The 21,513-nt window shown below is 41.8% G+C and overlaps 1 long non-coding RNA gene across 1 annotated transcript in view; it reads left to right on the forward strand.

Annotated features, from left to right (window-relative positions):
* Positions 1 to 18,280: 18,280 nt before the first annotated feature.
* LOC114625017 overlaps positions 18,281 to 21,513 on the forward strand; it is a 34,377-nt gene continuing 31,144 nt past the window's right edge. Inside the window, exon 1 of the long non-coding RNA XR_003711996.1 lies at positions 18,281 to 18,380. This is a non-coding gene — a long non-coding RNA (uncharacterized LOC114625017). The remainder of the gene's footprint in view (positions 18,381 to 21,513) is intronic.

A 21,513-nucleotide genomic window follows, 5' to 3' on the forward strand; every position in this document is an offset into this window, starting at 1 on the left:
GGGAGGGGAGGGGAGGGGAGAGAAGGGAACCGTGTATAGTAAGTGGCCAGGAGACCAAAGGTACAAAAGGGAAGGGACCAGTAACCAGAATGTCTAGATAATATAGGGAAGAGTCTCTGGGAGAAGGACGGCTCAGCCCTTAGGCTGGAGATTTCAGGGGAGGGGACAGGGTATGCCAGCTGTACTCTGTAACAAACTGGGTCTGAGGGATGCTAGGGGAAGCTGGAGGCCAAGTCCACTTTGATATGTTAAATAGGCCACTCAGCTGTTTGTCCCAGGTTTGAAATTTAGCACTAAGGTCACTGCACCTCTGGCATGATTCGGTCTCTCAAAACAACAGTCTAATAAATTCTATAGTAACATTGGAAATATTCAAATGAATGTATTTAAAAAGACTAGACATTATTTCAAGAAAAAACGATATCGAAATCTTGATATATGATGGCGTAATTATTGTAAGTACTGAGAAACTATTGGTGAGAAAATTGGAACTGAGGGAACCTGAGGTGCAGGGTCAGGCTTCTCCATCTGCAGAGCATGTTAGGGTGTGGACAGGCTATTGAATTGAGTAGGAAGTGATCTTAGAACCATGGGTTGTTCTATGACTATGGTTCTTTAAATTGAATAATTTCAGTCCCCACTACCCTCCATTCATGCCTCTACAAAAAAGTTTGGTGAAGTAAAGAAACAGTAGATACAACTGGGCAGGTTACCTGGAGTTCTGGTCAACCTCTCTCTACATTCACCGTGCTAAGTTTTCACATGCCTTCTACATCTAACAGACTCTTCTATGTCTTCAAATGTATTCTCTCTTTGTGTATGTGTCATCAATTTTCATTTTACGTAAAGACTTAAGTCCTATTGGAGTACATGGTCTCCTGACTCTAACATGACCTCATCATCATTTAGCTAGTTACATCTACAATGACCCTGGTTTCTAGAAATCTCACATTGTGATGTTATGGGGAGTGGGTGTATGTGTTTCATCTAGAGTATCTGGAGGGTGCAAAAGTATGGATGGGAAGTCAGTTCCAGAGTATTCATGGATCTTCTTTGTACAGTCATAAGTAACTTGAGTGCTAGCATCTCGCCATAAACATCTCCCTCTGAGGGGTGTAAAGTTCACACTTTGGAAACAGTCAGTTGAGTTTAAACAAGTCTGGGTTGACCGGTGGGAAGATGGCTCAGTTGGTAAAAAGCAGTTGTTGTGCAAACATTAGAGTGTTCAGGCCTCCAGAACTGATGTAAAAAAGCTGTTTGTGACTGTGCACATCTGTATTGATGGTTACACTGGAGGCAGAGGCAGGTGTATGCTTGGAAGCTTGAGAGTCGGCTAGGCCTGTCTATATGGGGAAGGTGACAGTAAGAGACTCTGCCCCAGAGGGTGTAGGGTGTCTCAAGACTGGCACCTGAGGGTGTCCACTGACCTCCACATATACCCTGTGTATGGAGCGCATGTATATGAGTGACATGCAGATGCATCATACAAAAATCACACCTCCCCACACACAGTTCTTATAATGGTCCAAGTAAGTTTACAATATTTTGTTGGGAAGCATTGGGAGCTCTCTTAGGGTGCATATAGCCTACACTTGAGGGTCTGAGCCCTTAGGTGGTCATTATAAGCTGTAAACTTATCCCACAGCTTCAAGAATGCCACTGACAGAAAAGATAGATATTATCATGATTTTTAATGTAAAAGCTAAAAAAGAGTCTTATTTGGATGTCTCTTCTTCTCGAAATGGATGTCTATTTTCAAAATATTGCACTGGCAGCTTCGGCAGAAGCCATCTCTTGCCTGGAAAGGAAGAGCCGGGCCAACATATGCGCACAGATATCAATACAAGCCTGGAGTTATACATAAGCAGAGGGAGTTCTGACGGGAATCTGGGCAGCATGCCACACAAGGAGCTCCCTCATCGGGCTCTTCCCTTCGGAATCTCTCCCGACTGTGCTCCGTGTATACAGCAACAGGACCAAAAGCCTTCTTTGGTCTATTCTGAGAGCAGCTTGCCACTGGCAGATTCAGCTATTCCTCTGCTTTTAGAATCGATCCATGCTGCCTGGCCTTCCTCTAAAACAGGGAACACGGCCATCTGGATTCTCTTTTATTGATCAGTCGATAGTCAGAAGATCAACACGATGAATTCTACATAATAGTTTTTGAGAGTCAGGAGAGCTATTATTGGATATCAACACCCTAGTGGTACTACAGGGTCCGTCTCTTTTACATGCTCTGTGACACTTCTTTTTGTTTTGTTTTGTTTGTTTCTAATTAATTGATTAATATATTAACATACAATTGCTGTCCCCTCCCAGTCCCCTCACGGAACTCCTTCCCATCTTCCTTCCCTTAGCCTCTGAGAGGGTACCCCTTGCATATCCCCCCTCCCTTGGATATTAAGTCTCTACAGGATTAAGTGCATCCTCTCCCACTGAGGTCAGGGAAGGCAGCCTTCTTTTACATATATGTTGGGGGCCTTGGATCAGTCTGTGTATGCTCTCTGGCTCAGTCTCTGGGAGCTCCCAATGATTAGGGTTAGTTGACTTTATTAGTCTTTCTGTGGAGTTGCCATCCTCCTCGGGGCCATCAATCTTTCCCCTAACTCTTCCATAGGGGTTCCCGACTTCCATCCAATGTTTGGCTGTGGGTTTCTGTGTTTGTCTCAGTCAATAGCTGATAGAGCTGCTTAGAGGCCAGCCATGCTAGGCTCCTGTCTGCAAGCACAACATAGCATCACTAAGACTACCAAGGATTGGGACCTGCCCATGGAATGACTCTGGGTCACTTCTAACCTTGGAAAGTCTTTGAAATCTAAAAGCCAGAAAGGAAAATTAAAAATTAAGAAAAAAGTTAAATTATGAAGGGCAAAACAAAACAACTGGAAAATAGTCTAACAACTTGAAAAAAAGGTAAGAGATTTCCCACTTGTAAAAGGTGACTGGCAGAAGGGTTAAGAACAACAAAGGGGCTGGAAGGTCACTTATTTTTGAGTTCTGTAAACCCCACTTAATCTTCTCAACTCTTTGGGATGGTTACTTGTTATCCATAGAGGAAACAGAGGCCAGGGTAGTTGATGATGTGAGTAACAAGCCACCATGCCTTTTTGTGACTGTTGAGTCGTCTTCTTCTTCTTCCTCTCCTTCTCCTTCTTCCTCTTCCTCCTCCTCCCCCCCTCCTCCTCCTCCTCCTCCTCCACCTTCTTCTTCTCATCCTCCTTCCCCCTCTTCTTCTTATGAATCTTCAAGGAAAGCTGATAGCTAATAGCAGCCACCCATCATGACATTTCTCAAGCTGTTTGCCCTCCCAGGCCTTCCTTTCTCACCCCTGGGCTTTTGCTGTTCTTTTTCAGTTTGGTCTGTTCTTTCTTGCTCTGTGGATGGTCAGGAGAATCTTCTCTCCAGCTTAGCTGCCTTGCTTTATACTTCTCATAGTGTGTGTGTGTGTGTGTGTGTGTGTGTGTGTGTGTGTGTGTGTGTGTGTTTGTAGGTGTCTGTGTTTTCCTGTGTGTGAAAATGTGTACGTGTTTATGGGCAAGCTTGCATGTGTGTGAGTATATCTCTGGAAGCTAAAGATCACCCTTGACTGTCCTTCCTTGGGAGCTACTCATCTTGCTTTTTGAGAGAAGGCCTCTTTGAGCTTTTGATTAGGATGACAGCTAGTGAGTCTCAGGGATCTGCCTTTCTCTTCCTCCCCACTCCTGGAACTACAAGTGTGAGTCATAATGTCCAGCTTTTTATGTGGGTGCAGATCAGAGTTGGGTACCCATGCTTGCATGACAGGTACTTTACTAATTGAGCTATGCTTACCTCCCGTGGTATAATTCTTTAATCACTCAGCAATAGTCAAATTATGATCGATTTCTAAATCCTATCCCTAAGCAACCAACATCAATTGGCCTGGCTATGTTGGCCACCGCACCATTCCACATTCTTACTGGCAGGTAGATGGCCTGATAGGGAAGCAAAGACACTAGGCATCAAGGATGTCTATCTCTTTAATCTCCCTTGTCAGGTTCTGTGTGTACAGTGTCTCCTCTTAGAGTTAGGATTCACAGTCCTCTGAGACAATGATTTAAGCAAGCAGTCAGATGTTTTGTGTGGACTGAACCCCATGTGAGCTCCTGCTGGTGCTGTCCCTGATCTAGTCCCATGTAACTCATGCAAGTCTGAGATATTCTTTCCTAAGCTTCTGGACATGTGGAAAACAGAAACCACCTACCACTCAGTTCCACTTTTTAAACCCCTCCACTCATATACACTTTGGTTTTTTCCACAGATGAGTAGTAGGTCCTTTAATAGCTGCTGTGTGCATGTGTGTGTTTGTGTGTGTGCATGTGTGCATGGGTGCATCTTTAAAAAGTCTTTTTGCCTTAAGCTGGGCATGATGATTCACAACTGTAATGCCAGCACTTGGGAGTCTGACACGAGAGGACCACAGAGAGTTCAAGGCTAGCCTGGGCTACATAACAAGTTTAAGGCAATCCTGGACAACTTATAGCACTTTATCTCCAAACAAAATAAAAACAGGAGGGGGTAAGGGAAGAAGAAGAGGAGAAGGGATCTTTGGCAATACAGAGTAATGGATGGGTCAAATCAAAATACCTTAAACGCACAAACACACACACACACAGTGAAACCTGTTATTTTGTAAAGTTTATATATATTAATAAAAAAGTTATGAAACAGTCTCTAGACAGATGATGACAGAGCTTTTAACTGCAGTGACACAGTGTGGGGAATATGGTAACCCAAGAAAAGACAAGAAATCTGAGTTGATACTTGGGGTCTGGAAGGCCCATGGGGTAAATCCACCACAGAATTCACTGGCAGGAAGGAAAAAAAAGTCTCTCTCCTTAGAAACTGCTTTTAGTTTTTTTTTCCACTGTTTTTAATGTATCATAGTTCGTCTGTAGTTTGGCCCTATAGAGAACAGTGTTTTAATGGCTGTCACTGTAAGATATTTTATTAATTGGATGGTTCCATTGAAGCACACTTGGTCACAGCGGGCACCTTGAATACACTCTTCTGTGTATGTTTGATTTTCAGATTCAATATTTTCTTGAATAGGGTGAGTAATTTCACACAGCTTTCTGCCTAAGAATATTGATTCAATTTCCCAATTTATTGTTTAATGGCTGTCAGCTTTGTAGGTACTTGGGGCATGAGACACGATGTTCTGATATACCTATATGGTGTGGGATGGCCAGTCAAGCTACATTACATATGTGTTTCATCCTATGTTTTATGTTAATCCTTGAAATCTCCCCTCATCATGTCATATATATAGAAACCTATTGTTATTAACTGCCATCATGACATGCAGGAGCTTCGCTCAATATGTTCCCCTTGTGTAACTGAAATCCATGTTCTTGACTGATGTCCTAGCTCTCTATCTCTTAGCCAAAGTAACTGTCATTTAATTTCTGAGCTGAGCTTCTATATCCAAAGGTAAGTTAGAACACAAGTTTGTCTTCCAGAGTCTACTTCTTCCACTGTCCACCCTATCCTCCAGGTCGCTCCATATCATTACAAATAACAGTAATGTTTAAGTGAGCCTTAAAGTGTTTTAACTATCTTTTAATTTATTCTTTTAGTACTTCATAAATGCATACAATGAGATGTGGACATTTCCACTCCAAAATCCTTTCTCTAATTCGTCTCATACCATTTGTACCATGTCCCTTTCCCAACTTTATGTCCTTAAAAAAATTCCCCGCTGGAAGGTGGTGGCATACACCTTTAATCCTAGCACTCAGGTGGCAGAGGCAGGTGGATTTCTATGAATTCAAGGCTAGCCTGGTCTATAGAGCAAGTTCTAGAACAGCCAAGGATATACAGAGAAACTGCCCTGTGCACATGGGTATAAGAGTATCTGGCAGAACGTGGATAGACAAAGAAAACTCTTCCTCTCTCAGAAGCCATCAAATGCCAGTAGGACTATCTCCCCCTTCTAATGCTGAGTTGTTTCCCATTGTTTATCTATTCCCTGTTTTCTTTGTTCTTTCATTGTCGATAGGCACATATTTGTTCCATGTTTTAGCTATTACAATAAATCTGAGGTAAACCTGGAAGTCAGGTGTCCATTCAACATCCCAATTTTACATGGTTTATATACATATTCAGCAGTAAGATGGTTTTGTTACAAGGTGACACTTAAGAAAATCATTTAAGTCAAGCATTTGAAGGTCAGTGCCATTTCAGTGGCTTCTAGGTATCTGACATTATTTCCCATCAGAGCCTTGGGCATGCAAGGTCATAGCTGAACAGAACATTCTCCTTCAACTGTGACATCTCATGACTCAACTTGACCTCTGAGACATATATATTCTGCTTTTCTAAGCTGACTAACGAGCTCTATAATGTTTCTGAGATACATTGGTAGTCCTAAAATGTGTTATAGAGTTTACCAATCACATAAGGAGGAAACTGAGAATGAGGAAAGGAAGGTTCTGTGGCAGAGGTATCTCAACAAGAGAGGACACATGCCTCTCTGATTCCCCCAACCCTGCTTTCTTACCAAAATCCTGACACAGCCAACTTCTATGGCCTCGGTGAAGCTGGCTCTAACTTTCTATGCATTCTTATTTTTATTTCATGTATCTCCACTCAGCCAATACTTAATGAGCACCTGGCCTGGAATGTATATATACTCAGGTATTGTACCATTCATCCCCGACCACAGGACTAGTAATTCAACAACTCAGCATTGCAGCCCCACTTCACTAATGAGGAAACCAGAGTTTGGCGAGGAAAAGCACATCCCTCAAACAAGTTATGAGTGGTATATGTGGACCTCAAACCCAGTTCTGTTTTCTGCCCAGAAATAACCCTTTTAGTCTAACAATCATGGCTTCCTTCTCCAGGAAGAACCGCACCAGCATTTATCCCTTTGCTCTCTTGTTTTTTTAAGCCAATAATCCAAAAATTCATGAGAGTTTCATACTTAGAAGATTATGGTGTCTGGCATGTGGCATGAGTGGGTCTGCTGAAAATGTTCGTATCTAAGTATTAGCCACTGAAATGATGTGTGTGTGTGTTAATGAGTGTGTGCTTGTATATAGATTCATGTGTGTGTGTGTTAATGAGCGTGTGCTTGTATATAGATTCATGTGTGTGTGTGTTAATGAGCGTGTGCTTATATATAGATTCATGTGTGTGTGAGTGAGTGTGTGTGTGTAATCTAAAGGTTGATGGTGAGAATCTTCTTGTATTGCCCTCCACCTTACATTCTTAGAGAGGGTCTCGTGCTGACCCAGGAATCATTAATTAGGTAAGGATGGCTGCCAATGAGCCCTCTGGATTCTCCTGTCTTACATGTATGAGCCATAGCTCCTGGCCTTTTTATTTGAGTTCTGGAGGCTCTAATTCAGGTCTTCATGCATGACAGTCACTGGCTGAGCCAGCTCTCCAGGGCAGAATGCTTTACATAATTTTCATACCTTGACACTCATTTACTGTTAATTTGTAAGTTCACGTGAACATTTAAAAGATGTACATGAACAGCTGAGATCCCCCTTTCACCTAGGTGCACGTCAGTAGGTCAGCTCTGGTGCTCATTCTCCTCCATCCTCATGAGAACTTGTTACTAGCTCTCCCATACAGCCATATTCTATTCTGTCCTGGACAGCAGGAGCACAGTGCAGCCATCTCTGACGACTTCTCCTTCCATCCCCATGAGCAAGGACACAGAATTCCAGCATCCTTTGTCTTAGGTTTATTTGCTGTGAAGAGATACCATGGTCAGCATGGCAACTCTTAGAAAGGAAAGCATTGAATTGGGGCTGGCTTACAGTTCAGAGAGTTAGTCTATTGTCAAAGTGGGAAGCTTGGCAGGATGCAGGCTGACATGGAGCTGGAGAGGTAGCTGAGAGTTCTACATCCAGATTGGAAGCTAGCAGGAAAAGAGTGCTATAACAGATCTTGCTTGAGACTCTGAGATCTCAAAGCCAGCCCTCAGTGATAGACTTTCTCTGACAAGGTCACGCCTACTCCAACAAGGCCAAATCTAATAGTGCCACTCCCTGAGCCCACAGGAGCCATTTTCTTTCAAATCATCGTGTTCCTTTTCTTTGTATTCATTGGCTTCACCTTCTGAAACTCCTTCTCCTACTCATCATACCCCCTTACAAGTACATGGATAAAAATCAGTTCCATCATTTATCTTTGGCCTTTTCTAGATTGTTCCAGGAAGTCATATCTAATGTACAGCTGGTGGAAGACAAGCACCATACCAGAGAACAGATAGGACACGACCTTTCTCCTTACGTTTATAGCTTGCTGATTTGGGGAACAGGTGGACTAAGGAATCTCATCTACTGAGCCAGGGCTGCTTTGTTACTAGGACTTGTTAATGGATGTAACACATACCCAAAAGAAGCAGTTCAAAAGAAGAAAGGTTTATTTTGTCTTGTTTTTGAGGCAGTTGAAGCAGTGTCATCGTTTCTGGTGATGGTGAGGCAGAACATCCTGATGGAAAGGATAAGGAACAAATTGCTCATCTCACAGTCATCAGGAAACAATGTTGGGGATGGGGGTAGGGAGGAAGGAGGATGGAGAGAAGAACAGATATTGAAATTGACTCAGGAAGGAAGATGCAGGGATAAGTTTATCACCTATAAATCCCTCCCCTCGAGGATCCATTTCCTCCAGTGAGACCCAACCTTTGTCTACTAGGAGCTTATCAACAGGTTAGCCTACTAACAGAGCCTTCAGGACCCAGTCATCTCTTACTGGTATTGTCAGCTAGGAGCAAGCATCAACACCTAAGCCTGTGAGGGTTCCAAGTCACAACACTGAACTTCAGAACAAAGCCATATCTAAGTTAGCCTGAAATAGCTCATGTCCATGACAGCATTCAATTTTAACTTCGCTTGTGGCCTGAGCCATATCACAACCCTCTTTTTGTTTGCTTCCTTATACTCAAAGTCCCTGCCTCATTACTTCCATTATGAAACTCTCAGAGTTTTGCAGGAACATTAAAATAGATTTCTAAAATAGATAAAAGCAAAAAAAAATTAGATATTAGGTTCAGGCCCATTTTTCGATCAGCTTATTCTGAAATTATTGATCATACCACATAAAGAGTGGGGGTGTGCTGAGCGCTCATCTCCTCAAGGACTTGCAGTTCTAGGAAAACAGATAAAACAAGACCATCTGTGTGAACATGAAGAATCTATGCAAAGTTCTGTACTTTATAGTACCTTGAAGTTTTTGTTAGATTAAAAACACCCTAACAAGAAAGCAACAGAAGGGAGAAGAAGGTTTATTCAGCTTACAATTTCTGGCCAAGCTCTATCATTGAGAAAAATCAAGGCAGGAACTTCAAGGCTAGCCAGCTTGCTATTTTGTTATTTTACACAGAATTATCTCTGACCAATGAACTTCATCATAGCCAAAGAAAAATGGTGGAAGCCATGGAGAACTTTGCTTGCTAGTTGGTGGGCAGAATTATGCAGAGCTAGCTTTCTTACACTGTTCAGGACAACTTCTGCCCAGGGAATGGCACTGCCCATGACAATCATCCATAAACATGCCCACTGTTCAACATGATTAATCCAGTCAGTTTCATTGATTTTCTCTTCCCAGATAATTCTAGTTTGTGTTAATCTGACAGTTAAAGGTAACCCGGATAGAGGTATAGTAAGAATTTTGTTTGTTGTTTTATGTGAAACTCTTGTTTCTTTTGCCAAAACCATGAGGTCCTCTCAAAAGCCAAATCTCATATTTGCCATCTAGGATGCCAGAAGAAAGGAACAGATGCTAGAATTATTAGAATTCTCCAAGATGGCAGGCACATATTATCTATTGTATTAGTTTTTCTTTTCATCAATATGAAAAAATAGCTGGTGGAAATTTTAAGAAAGGGAAGATTTGCTTGTTTTGTCCATGGTTTCAGAGGTGAGAGTTGAGAGGTTGTGGCAGAGAACACGGGCTCACACTATGGTGGACAGGAAGGTAGAGCAAAAGAAAATACAGGGAATGACCAAGGAAAGGGAGAACCCCCAAAGTCCTACTTGATCCAACTATGCCTCTCCTTTACTCATATCCCAGTCATGCCTTCATATAGATGCAGTAAGGAATTAATACAGTCACTGTTAAAGCCCTCAGGATCTAATTATCTCTGGAGAATACCATATAGACACACCCAGAGATGTGGTATATAAACTGTACAGCATTTTTCTCAATCTAATCAAGTTAGAAATTAAAAGTAGCTTTCATACCTATTGCTACAGAAGCTGTGTAGTGATCGTTACAATAGATCATGGGAAAATAGTGCTTTCTTCAACTTACAAGATCTTTTAAAACTTCTAACAAATCTTAAGACACTCAAGAGATACCGAGCACACAGGTGCCCATGAGATGACTGAGTGTGTAATGAGTTAATTTTGCCACAGTTGCGGCTTTAGTTGATATTGAATAAAAAGTGAAATATGTGGTTTGATCAACTCACCCAATGCTTTGGGCTATTGCTGTGTAGTAATTAATAAATTAATCAGGAGTTTGCTAAGTTACTTGGAGAAAGGGAAGAAAGGAAGAGGCAGAGGAAGGCAAGGAAACAAGAGAGTGTTGAGGACAAGAAGAAATAGAAGAAGGAAGCATGTGAGAAAGCAAGCTGTCAGTGATGAGTAACCGCGAAGTAATTGGATCAGAATGATGATGTGGTTATGAAGCCTGTGTTGGCTCGTCTCCAGATTCACTAGTTTTACAACAACGATTCCAGAAATTTCCCCAAACATCAGGATTTAAAGGCACAGACCAAGACTTCCTGATTAATACAAACATTCAAGGAGAAATGAGAAATCAGGATCTGTGACTGATCTCACTGGTCAGCTGAGAGGGAAGCAGGGGGAGAGAGAGAGAGAGAGAGAGAGAGAGAGAGAGAGAGAGAGAGAGAGAGAGAGTCCAGTTTTATACTATGTGGAGTTAACTATGAGATATTAAGATTATTAAATTGCTTCGTGTGGTGAGAGACCTAGGTGTTATTTACCCAATCCACACAGAGGGTCAAGTGAAGCCCCATGGGGCATTAAGTAGAGTCTTGCTCTGAAGGTTTGAACCTCCCCTCAGCTCTTCCTCGCAATAGCTCCTGCCTGCCAGTTTTGCTGACATTCCCACTCAAATCAGAGAGGTTCTTGATGTTAAGAGGTGAAAAAGACAAGAATGGGAGGAGTTCTGGGGTTCAGTTCAGGAGACCCAAGTTCAGTCTGAGTCTCATCATTGGTCCACATTTAACATGTGGTTTCGAACAGAGCCTTTCTCTCCTCTTGCCTTCTCAAAGACGTTCATTTGGAGAAACTGCCAAACAGAAAATGCTACTCTGAAGTCTCAATGCCTCAGGATTCTAGTTTGTAATCATAGAAGACTTTAGCTCAAAAAAATTCATTTAAAAAGTTAACTCCAATTGAACCATAGTAGTAATAAACATTTCTGGTGGAAACTTTGAAAAGCAGGCAAACAGGGGAGGGAGAAATAGTCCGTCATTCAGAGACAACCACTATTCATGTTTTGGTGATTTTCTTCTAACAGTATTGGTGTGTTCATATTTATAAACACAATGGGAAGCATTCTGTGTATAATTTTTAGTTTCTTTTAAATTACTTATTAGTTTAAACAATACTCCTCGTCATTTAAACAGTCTTTGGGAAAGACTGACTTTTAGTAGAACCGTAAAATTGTGGATTAACTATGACCAAATTGAACATTTTCCTAGTCAGGATCCCCCTCAAAGCAAAATGTCTTAAAATGATGCTAAAGTCACTCAATAAGTACATACAAGGCAAATAGATCTTGACCTCCACCTCGGCTATCATGTAAATACTAACCCACGATGAGTCATGGTTCTAACTACAAGAAGTAAAGCATAATATTGCTTTTCTATTTTTATTAGGTTTTAGGTTCACATACAAAGGAATTGATTTCATGGTGGCATCTTCATGCATATCACTCCTTCCTTCTCCCCTCCTGACATGTTTCTCCTCTCCCTGTTTGCTTCCCTCTCCTAATCCAGGAAGGTCCCTCTCTGTTTTCTTCTTTCATATGTTTTCTCCAGTTCTCACTTCCTTTCAGACTTCCCCTTCATGATGTTTCTTTACCCACAAACATATACATATACACACACTCACGTACACACAAATGTAAACACACATGCATGCACACATATAAACACACACATAAAAACGCTCATGTACATGAATAGACACATACAAACATACTCACATACAAATTTAAACATATAGAAACACACATGTAAACACACATACACACATGTAAACACATATAAAAACACATACATAATAATACTCACATACACAAATATAAACACATACACATAAACATACATACACACACATGTAAATACACATGCATATAAACATACAGGCACACACATGTAAGCACACTTACATACACATAGAAACACATACACATATATAAAGACACATACACAAATACACAAATATCAACATGTACATGTAAACATACTCACATACACAGACATGTAAACACACAGACACACACACATGTAAACATATAGGTACACAATTGTAAATATACTCACATACACACACAAACACACATATAAACATACACAAATATAAACACATACATGTAAACCCACTCATTACACACACATGTAAACACATATACATACAAACACTCATACACAAGTAAATACACATGAACACACATGTAAACACACTCATATACACACATGAATATACACATATACAAACATGAAATTTTAAAATATATTTCATATATGAGAGAACTGTTTAATATCTGTCTATTCCTGATCTTTTCTGCTGTTTTTAAACAGCTATTTTTTTAAAAAAAAAATACAAATACCAAAGGATACTGCAAAAATCACTTTAACAGTCACATTTTAGGTTCCCTGTTTTTATAGGATTCACTGTAAAGTGAACATCTGTGTCAAAAGGAACATCTGTGATCCAGAAGTCTGTAACATGATGCAAATAGGGAAGTTGAGTGTCTTCTGGCATGGGTAAAAATGAAGAAGGCAAGCGTTGGTGGGGACCCCATCAGAAGTGCATCAGATGCACTAGCTGCAGGGAACTTGCAATTGCAGCTGGTGGTTCTCTGGTTCTCTCTCCTACCTCTGCTTCATTGTTCTCCTTTGGAAATTCAAGTCCATGTATACAGTCCCTTTTATTGATACCTGGGGTAATCATTGGCCCCTCTCCCTTCTCCCAGTATCTCTGTGTCCCCCAGAGTGGGACACAGAGTCTTAACGTAGTCATTGCTATTTCACTGACAACAGTTGTAATTTTGAGCTATGGTCTAACATATTCAGTTTACATCTCACCTAGACCAGTGTTGCATCTTCCCATTTAAAAAGGAAATAAATAACCATGCATAACAGCACATGGAGGTAGGACTGATAGTCTAGTCCTTTTCTCTTTACCTTTGCTTCTATGCCGATGTAGAAATAACTGGATGATATTAGACCCAGGCTAGGTATGTTGTGTGGAAGGTGACAGAATACTGAGGTAGCCAGATGGGAGGATCCCAGAGGCTTGATGCCTGCTAGCTTAGTCTCAGGTTCTCTCAAGAGGAAAAGACAAAGAGTGATAAATCAGGGTACCAGACATTCTCTTCTGCCTTTGGCACTTACACTTTCGTTCACACACGTGCACACAGCTTATATGCATGCACAAACATATAAACATACACCACACATGTATTCTATGCACAGAGCATATATACCATACATACACACATGTACAAACCACACATATATACTACATACATACAGAACATATATATTATCCACACACATCCACACATACACGTGCCCACACTTACAAACAAGTTTTAAAAGAAAAATAAAATTCCAAAAATAAAAAAATCAATTCTAAAGTATAATGCTTTTATATCTGTAGCTTTAAAACCATGCCGAGAGAAGGATTGAAAAATAATTCACATATTCATCCAGAATAACATAATTGTAAATATGCTCAGTCATGTTATATGGTGTTGACTTACATAGACTTTATTGTTATTACTGTATGGTAGAAACTTTAGGCACAGCCAGATCTAATTCTAGCAACAAATCTTATTAAAATGCCATTTTACAAATGGAAAAACAAAAACAAACTTGGGACGCTTACATGATTTGCTTGAGGTTACAGACTAACTGGTACTGGGCACCCTGCCCCTAAAGTAGGAGCTGGGCAGGGAGGCTGCCTCTGGCACTGGAGCTGTGTCTGGCATAGAGCATATGCTAAGTAAATATTTGTTGAAAAATGAAGTAGAACTAGTTGACTCCAAAGCCCTCATTATTCTCATGATGTCATCTGTCCTCTGTCAAATGCCCTTCAGAGTGACTGGGTAAAGTAACACTGATCTTTGCTTCCTAAGGACTAGGGGAGATGAGTTTGCTCCCTAGGCTTTAGTAGATGCTCCTACACTCGTGCACATATAGGCAGCTCTAAACAGACTCAGTGAGTATTAAAGTTTAGTTGTCAAAAGAGAAATAGCACGTAAGGTTAGGAGGGAAAAGGAAGAGGAATAAAAGGGAAGGAATTGGTAATGCCCCTGCTGAAAATATACATGTGTGAACATCAAATAAAATATTTTATAAAATATACAAAATATTTTGTCTTAGCTGTTGTTCTGTTTTTGTAATAAAATACCAAGAGCAAAAGCAACTTAGAGATGAAAGCCTTTATTTTTGTGAACTCTCTTGAATAGAGAAAAGTCCGTTACGATGAGGAGGCATGGCAGCAGGCAGCAAGCACTGTGGCAGAAGCAGGAAGCTAAGCATGCCATCTGCACCATGAACACAGCAGGGAGAGAGTTGGAAGGGAGGCAAAGCCATAAACTCTTAAAGCTGGCTTTCAATGATGTACTTCCTCCAGTGACATGCCACATCCTAAAAGTTCCATAACTTTCTCAAACAGAACCACCAACAAAGTCCCAAGTGTTCAGATACAGGAGCTCACTGAGGACATTTTTGAGGCTGTGTTTCATGGGAAAATATCTAACTGGATCAAATACTGTGGCTCAATTCATTCATGAAATCAGTCTTAGATTTGTGGTGGGGACATCACATCACGTGATTACATATTCACGACTTTGGTGTATTTGAAGAGTGGTATAGGTTGTAGGAAACCTGTTGGCTTTGAGGACAGCATCAACTAAGTTAGAATTCAGACTCCAGAAACTACTCTAAATTATATTACCTGCAGAGGCTCAGGAGAAAGCAAGAGGTTTGGCATGAAATATATTTATCAAAGATCATGGCATATCTAGGTATGCAGTAGATAAAACGTTATTTTTGAAGAAAATGTACAATGTCATGTATGGATCTTTGCATAGATTTTATGCTGGCATATAACCAAGGTTGGTATTATAATGAGCTGTGTTTCACATAAACACAAATAGGCAAGCCCTGGAGAAGTCTTAATTCAGAGGCAGAGCAGGAACTCTTGCTCAGCTGTGTTCCAGTAGGAGGGCTTTCAGGAAGCTGACTGTCAGAGTTCTTAATTACATTTACTACTAATTCAGTGTGATATCTTCCCAGTTAAAAGCAACAGCTCCAGTCCAAGGCTTGGAGGATAAGAAGTAGGGGCTGGGGGTGGGGTGGGGGGGGTCCATCAATCATGTCATCTATAATGCAGAGAGGGAAATGCCATTTCTATCTTCCCCTGCCCAGATGTTGGGTTCCATAAGGCATCCACACACATTCTAGAAATCGACTTTTAAATGCTGCAAGCAAAGTGTCGAGCACAGCCTGTTAGAGCTGAAAGAGACCTCAGGGACAGCCTGGTCATTAGCTTGCTTATTGATGGATGCAGGCAGTAAATATAACCCAGAGCACAGTGCTTTAGCACTTACCATGAGCCAGGTGTTATACTAACCAGTTTCTGTCTCTAACCTCCATGTCTTCAGCTACCCATCAACAAGGGGCTTCCATTGTCACATCTCCCTCTTGAAGACTGCCATTCAGAGAATTGAAGTTGACCTCACTCTCCACCCTAAGCTGCTCCTCATCATAGTACAACTGGCACATGACCTACACAGTGTAATAAGGGAACAAGTGACTCTGTGAGTGGGAAGGAAGAGGGACAGCTGAGTAGGTCCTTGCTCTAGCCTGCTACGTGAGGAGCATAACTTGGGTGAGCACTTCAGTGTTGTAAAAATAAGTAGGACTCACTGTGTCCTTATGCATAGGTTACTTGGGTGAAGAGGAATATTGTCCTTGCTGCTCCTTCTTGCTGCAATTTCATTCATCTGAAAGTTATGATCAGCTCACTGACCCTTACAGTGGCTCCTACTCCTTAGGGCATCCACCGGTGACCACTTGACTTTTTTTATCCTACTAGATATTTTCTCCTCAAAATAGAACTTACCAAAGCTACTGTTTGAGGGTGTGATAGAGATGCATGGGCATTTCTAGAGATGTTTTTCTTTTTGTAGCCACTGAACCCGGCAGTCAGCACCCCGACTTTCCACGTGCGTTCGCATACATCTGATTAGAACTTGCACATGCTCTCTCTGACTGCTATTCATTCTCCTTCAGTGTCTCTAAAAGTGATGATCTAGAAGACCCAGACAGAAAGTTCCACACTACAAGTGACTTGGGGAAAGCAAAAAACAGGTTGCCTGAGTTTAGACTGTCCCCATGCTAAGCTGTACTGTCTGGTCCAGGCCTTACCCGAGGAAAGCTGCCAGCTGCTGGTATGTCTGAATATCAAAGGCACATTTGTTTCAGGGTACTCACTCTGGTGACTCTTAGCAGATTTTGATCCCAGCTTTTTAACACATCGGAAATCAAATTGGAGCCTCATTCCTCTCTTCCTCTCTCTCTCTCTCTCTCTCTCTCTCTCTCTCTCTCTCTCTCTCTCTCTCTCTCCTCCTCCTCCTCCTCCTCCTCCTCCTCCTTCTCCTGCTCCTCTTCCTCCTCCTCCCCTTCCTCCTTCCTCTTTCCCTCCCCCTTCTCCTCCCCCTCCCCCTCTCTCCAAACAGCTTCTGCATTATGTCTCATTATTCCTATGAAACGACAAGAAGACCCAAATGATAAAGTAAAATGCAATGAGGCTAAACTCAGTTCAAGTGGAAGATGAAAAGGGTACAGCAATGCTGTGATTTTTTTTTTTCCAAACGGGGAGCTACAGTCTGTCACAAAGGTGCACGTGGCATGTTAGTTTTGGAACTCTTGAGTTCTAACTTGCACATACCCATTGTCATTGCTACCTCCCTGCCTCTCCCCTACAGAGCCCAATGTCTCCTCCTAACCTCACTTTAAGAGGCCTGTCTCAGCCCTGAGCCCTCAGGGAAGAGGAGACTAGTCTGTCTCAGCTAGGCCTCTGAAAGCCACACAACTACCTCCTGTCTCTCGGTTTAACGAGGAAAGCCCCAAGTCAGGAAGGCTGGTGCCAAGGTTTTATGGAGGCCTTGAGCCAAGGGGCCTTACCAGGAATTCAACTAGCCCTGCCTCTCTCCCCTGAGATCTGCAAAAGGCAAACAGCTCTGGTAAAACTAGAGAACAATTTCCCAAGCAGGAGACTGGGAACTTTTAACGAGCCAAGTGAGCCTGCCTGGTCCTCTGCTGGTCCTGCAGCCTGGCTAATTAGATCACCGGTGTAAAGAGATTTGATGGGCAGAAGACGGGAAGCAAAGTACCAAGTCCCGTGGCTTGGGGGACCAGCCCTGCCAGATTGAACAGGTAGTGAAAAGACTGATCCCTGCTAGGGTTGGAGACATTCTGGAAAGGTCTTCTTCCATTTCACCCTCTTCCCCTTCTTTACACAGAGTCATGTCTCTGATTATATTCAGGACACAGCATTTAATTATTCAAAGACAAGCCGGGCCTACAAAGCCTACAAGTGTTATTGAGGGAGGATAGAAAATATTCTCCATGATGTCACCCATCATTTATTCTTGCCTCTTTTTTATTGTGTTTTCCTCGACCATGTCAGACTCTAGGCTAGATTTCAAAATACAAAATGACCTTGTTGGGTACTTATGAGAGATAATCCAGGAGTTATCAAATAGTTCTGGAAGTAATGAGTGCAACTTTGAAGAACCAGTATTATTATGGTTAAAGAGGAACAGGGTAGGGGTGGGAGGAAAAAGAGGAGAAGAGAATTGTGCTAGCCTGGCTTTTAGAAAAACAAGTTGCATTTTGTTACGAAACAAAAAGTAGCAAGGTAAGGATTGCTAAATGATGGTGGGTTATTTCACTGTATTTGAAGGCTATGAGCCAATGTCAGTGCTTGAAGGTTCTGCCAAGGTCTACCCATGATTCAGAGCTGTGGATATGGGAGCTCTGACCTAAAGGCCTTCTTCAAACCAGCGAGAGAAACTATTAGAAGCCAACCGTGATCTTAGAGCACACCTGTCCAGAATCCTAAGAGGTGGGTTTCTGTTGCTTAAGCCCGTTAGTCTATATCTATTTATTTTGTTTTGTTTTATTATTTTTTTATAGCAGTCCGCACTGTCGAAGAATACAGGGTCCCGGAGAATGCTGACCTGATTGTATTGAGACCTTTGTTCACAGGGAAACCTTTCACCTGCCCATGGTCTTTAGGTTCTAAAGCTCACATTGTCGATGCTTAGCTTCTCAAGCCTTTCCTTCATGCCAACTCCACCTCCCTCCACTCTAGTCCTGGATTCCTGCTGGCAGCAAATTCTCTCCTCTTAATATTAGGCATGGTTGGGTGACATGAGATGACTAATCAATTAGGAGAAGGTTAAATATGATTGGCTTGTATGGGATCGAAGGCTTTAAGAGTCCTGGGACTCTCCTAACTTGCCTCTTCTGCTTCGACTGTGACTGTAATGTGTTCCAGATGTGGGTCCTGCTTTGGTCCTAATCCCAGAATGAGGAAGACACATGGAACCAAGTGAGACTGGTGTGGCCAGCACAGACTGAAAACAGTTTCTCTCAACTGTGACGGAAGCATGAACGTTTGCTGTTGATGAGGTGTTGCTTATGACTGTGAGAGCAAACTGGAGCTCCACTGACACACCATCCAGCTGCCTTTCCTACGCTCTGTCCCCACTATCAATTCTTTCAGCCTTCCCCATCTCACCTCCATTTTACTTATTCATCAGGATGTATTATTTTTCTTTTCTTCTCTCAACTTTTGATGCTTAACTCAGATAGGGATTTTATGGGGTGTCTTCCACCAGGCCCTTTAGTCTGGCCCATGGCTGACATGCCTGATCTCTGGTGCTTGCCTTCACCACTGTATTCACCAACAGAAACAGAAGACTCTGCCTCTGCATGTGTCTCCTCAGACAGACTTTAGAGACCAAAACATCATATATCACTCACTATTCTCCATAACATCTATCTTCTATCTATAGGCTAGCAGGGGAGAGTGTTTACAGTGAGCCATCACCTATCACAGAAATAAGGAAGGACCTTTGTAATCTCTTTGTAACTCTAGGAGAGAGTCTCCACTTTGTTCTCAAAGATTCTGTTCTAAATGGGCAGAGCAAAGCACCTGGATCTGATTTTATCACAAGAGGCCCTATAGCAGACATATAAATGTGAAGGAGGAGATTCCATGGGAGGGTCCCTATCAGTCACAAAGGATGCTGACCAGCAACTGCCGGGTGTGTCTCTGTCTTCAGTGCTCCCCCATCATCTCCAGTGCAGAAACACTGCTCTGACAGCAAGTCAGGCACTCACTCCCTGGCAAAGAAGAGTCAGGGATGGACTGACCGGAAGGCATCTTGAACCTGGAACCCACAGGCCACCTCTGTCTCAGGTCGCACCCACCCACAAACATTCATTACGATAAAAAGGCTGAGTGGAGGGAAATGGCACACTCTTAACTGCCATCCCAACATCAGAGAGGATTAAGAAACTTTTCTGTACAGAACAAAGCACACACCAGGCAGGTACTCTCCTGTCCTGTGATTTGAATTGGATTTATATTGGGTAATAATGTGGCTAGTTAGATGGTGACATTTAGAAATGAGTGATAAACTGGATTGGAATTTACATGAAAATTATTCATATACTTTCACTTTGCTTGTCTCCCCAGGCAAGACAGTGAGAAAACAGACACAAGGGTTTCTTCCAGCTTTGAATACCTCTGACTGAGTCAAACATGTGTTATTGTGGAAGTACAGAGAGGGAATAATCAATTCTAACTTCTCCATCCAGAAAAGACTGGGTAGAACCAATAAGTGGTGCAATTGTGGAGAGGTGAATGAGGGTTTAGTCGAGAACATCTCTTACCCAAATAAACATACACATATAAACACACTTCTACATATAACACACACACACATACACACAAATGCACACACATAATATACACATGTACACTCATGTATGTGCATAGACAGATATACACTTTATATACACATACATGTATACACATCACGTGTGTACATAAACATGCATACACACAAACACACATGTACTTATAAACACAATGAACACCTATCACATGTATGGACACACACAAACACACATGCACAGACACACACACACACACAAATTCAGTTAAGTTGTGAGAATGCACAGACTATTTCCAAGAGCATCTATAAACAAATGAATTTCTCTGGGATTGTGGACCAATTATCCCAGAGAAAATATCTGATAGGGAACATCTGATTTGATGTAGCTGGTTCATTAGAGAGTGTTCAATGACCTCATAGTCTTTGTTCATTTAAAATTTCTCTAGGACTTAATGATCAGTGGACAAAGATGGCTTCTCTGTAACAACATGTAGCAACATCTCCATCTTATTTCCTGGTCAGTGACTGGACTGGGGAGATCAGGGAGACCTTTTGCCTGGTGGAAAGGGAAGTGGTGTCTTTGTCTATTCTTTGATGCTCCTGTATTTTTGAACAAATATCTGAGGTCCTGTTTCCCTGCTGTGAGGAAGAAGAAAAGAATGCAATGCCAGTGAAACAGTGAAAGGGAAAGACAACAGCTCTCAGCCATGGACTGGACAGGAGGCTGAGGGCACCCTTATCCCCTGGTTGGTAAGCCTGGGAGAAGTCAAATCTAAAAAGTTCATGAAAATTGGCTGTTGGTAGGTTTACATTAGCTTAAGGTCTGTAAGTGAATTTTTAACTAAATGGTTTTTATGTCAAAATGGATCCTTCCAGAATGTCTCCTTGTTTTTATCTTTGTGATAACCCTACTGCTGGTAGAAAGGGAACAAACTCGAGAGGCTCAAAAGTGAAAACTCTGTTTTCTGCTCTGTGGTCTCAAGTAATGTGTTTAATAGAAAAAGAAGATCTAAAGAACCGTATGAAATATATTCTATCTTAGTATGAACCTGAAGTTTCAGAATCCAAATCTGATATTGTTGCTCTCTGGGTTTTCCAGGTCAAAAAATTGAAAGGCAAGGTCAAAGCGTTCAGTCCCACGGCTTCCGCAGCTGCTGCCAGTTTTGTTCTTGTTTGCACTGTGAGCGTGCGTCACACTGTGCTCTCGTTCTTTCAAGTCTGCCACGCACCTGCAGGCTTCTCTCTATTTGTACATCATGGTTGGTTCTTCCTGCATGACAGTTCCTGATC

This window comes from Grammomys surdaster, unplaced genomic scaffold (assembly GCF_004785775.1).
Source record: "Grammomys surdaster isolate TR1022 unplaced genomic scaffold, NIH_TR_1.0 212, whole genome shotgun sequence".
Classification (NCBI taxonomy): Eukaryota; Metazoa; Chordata; class Mammalia; order Rodentia; family Muridae; genus Grammomys; species Grammomys surdaster.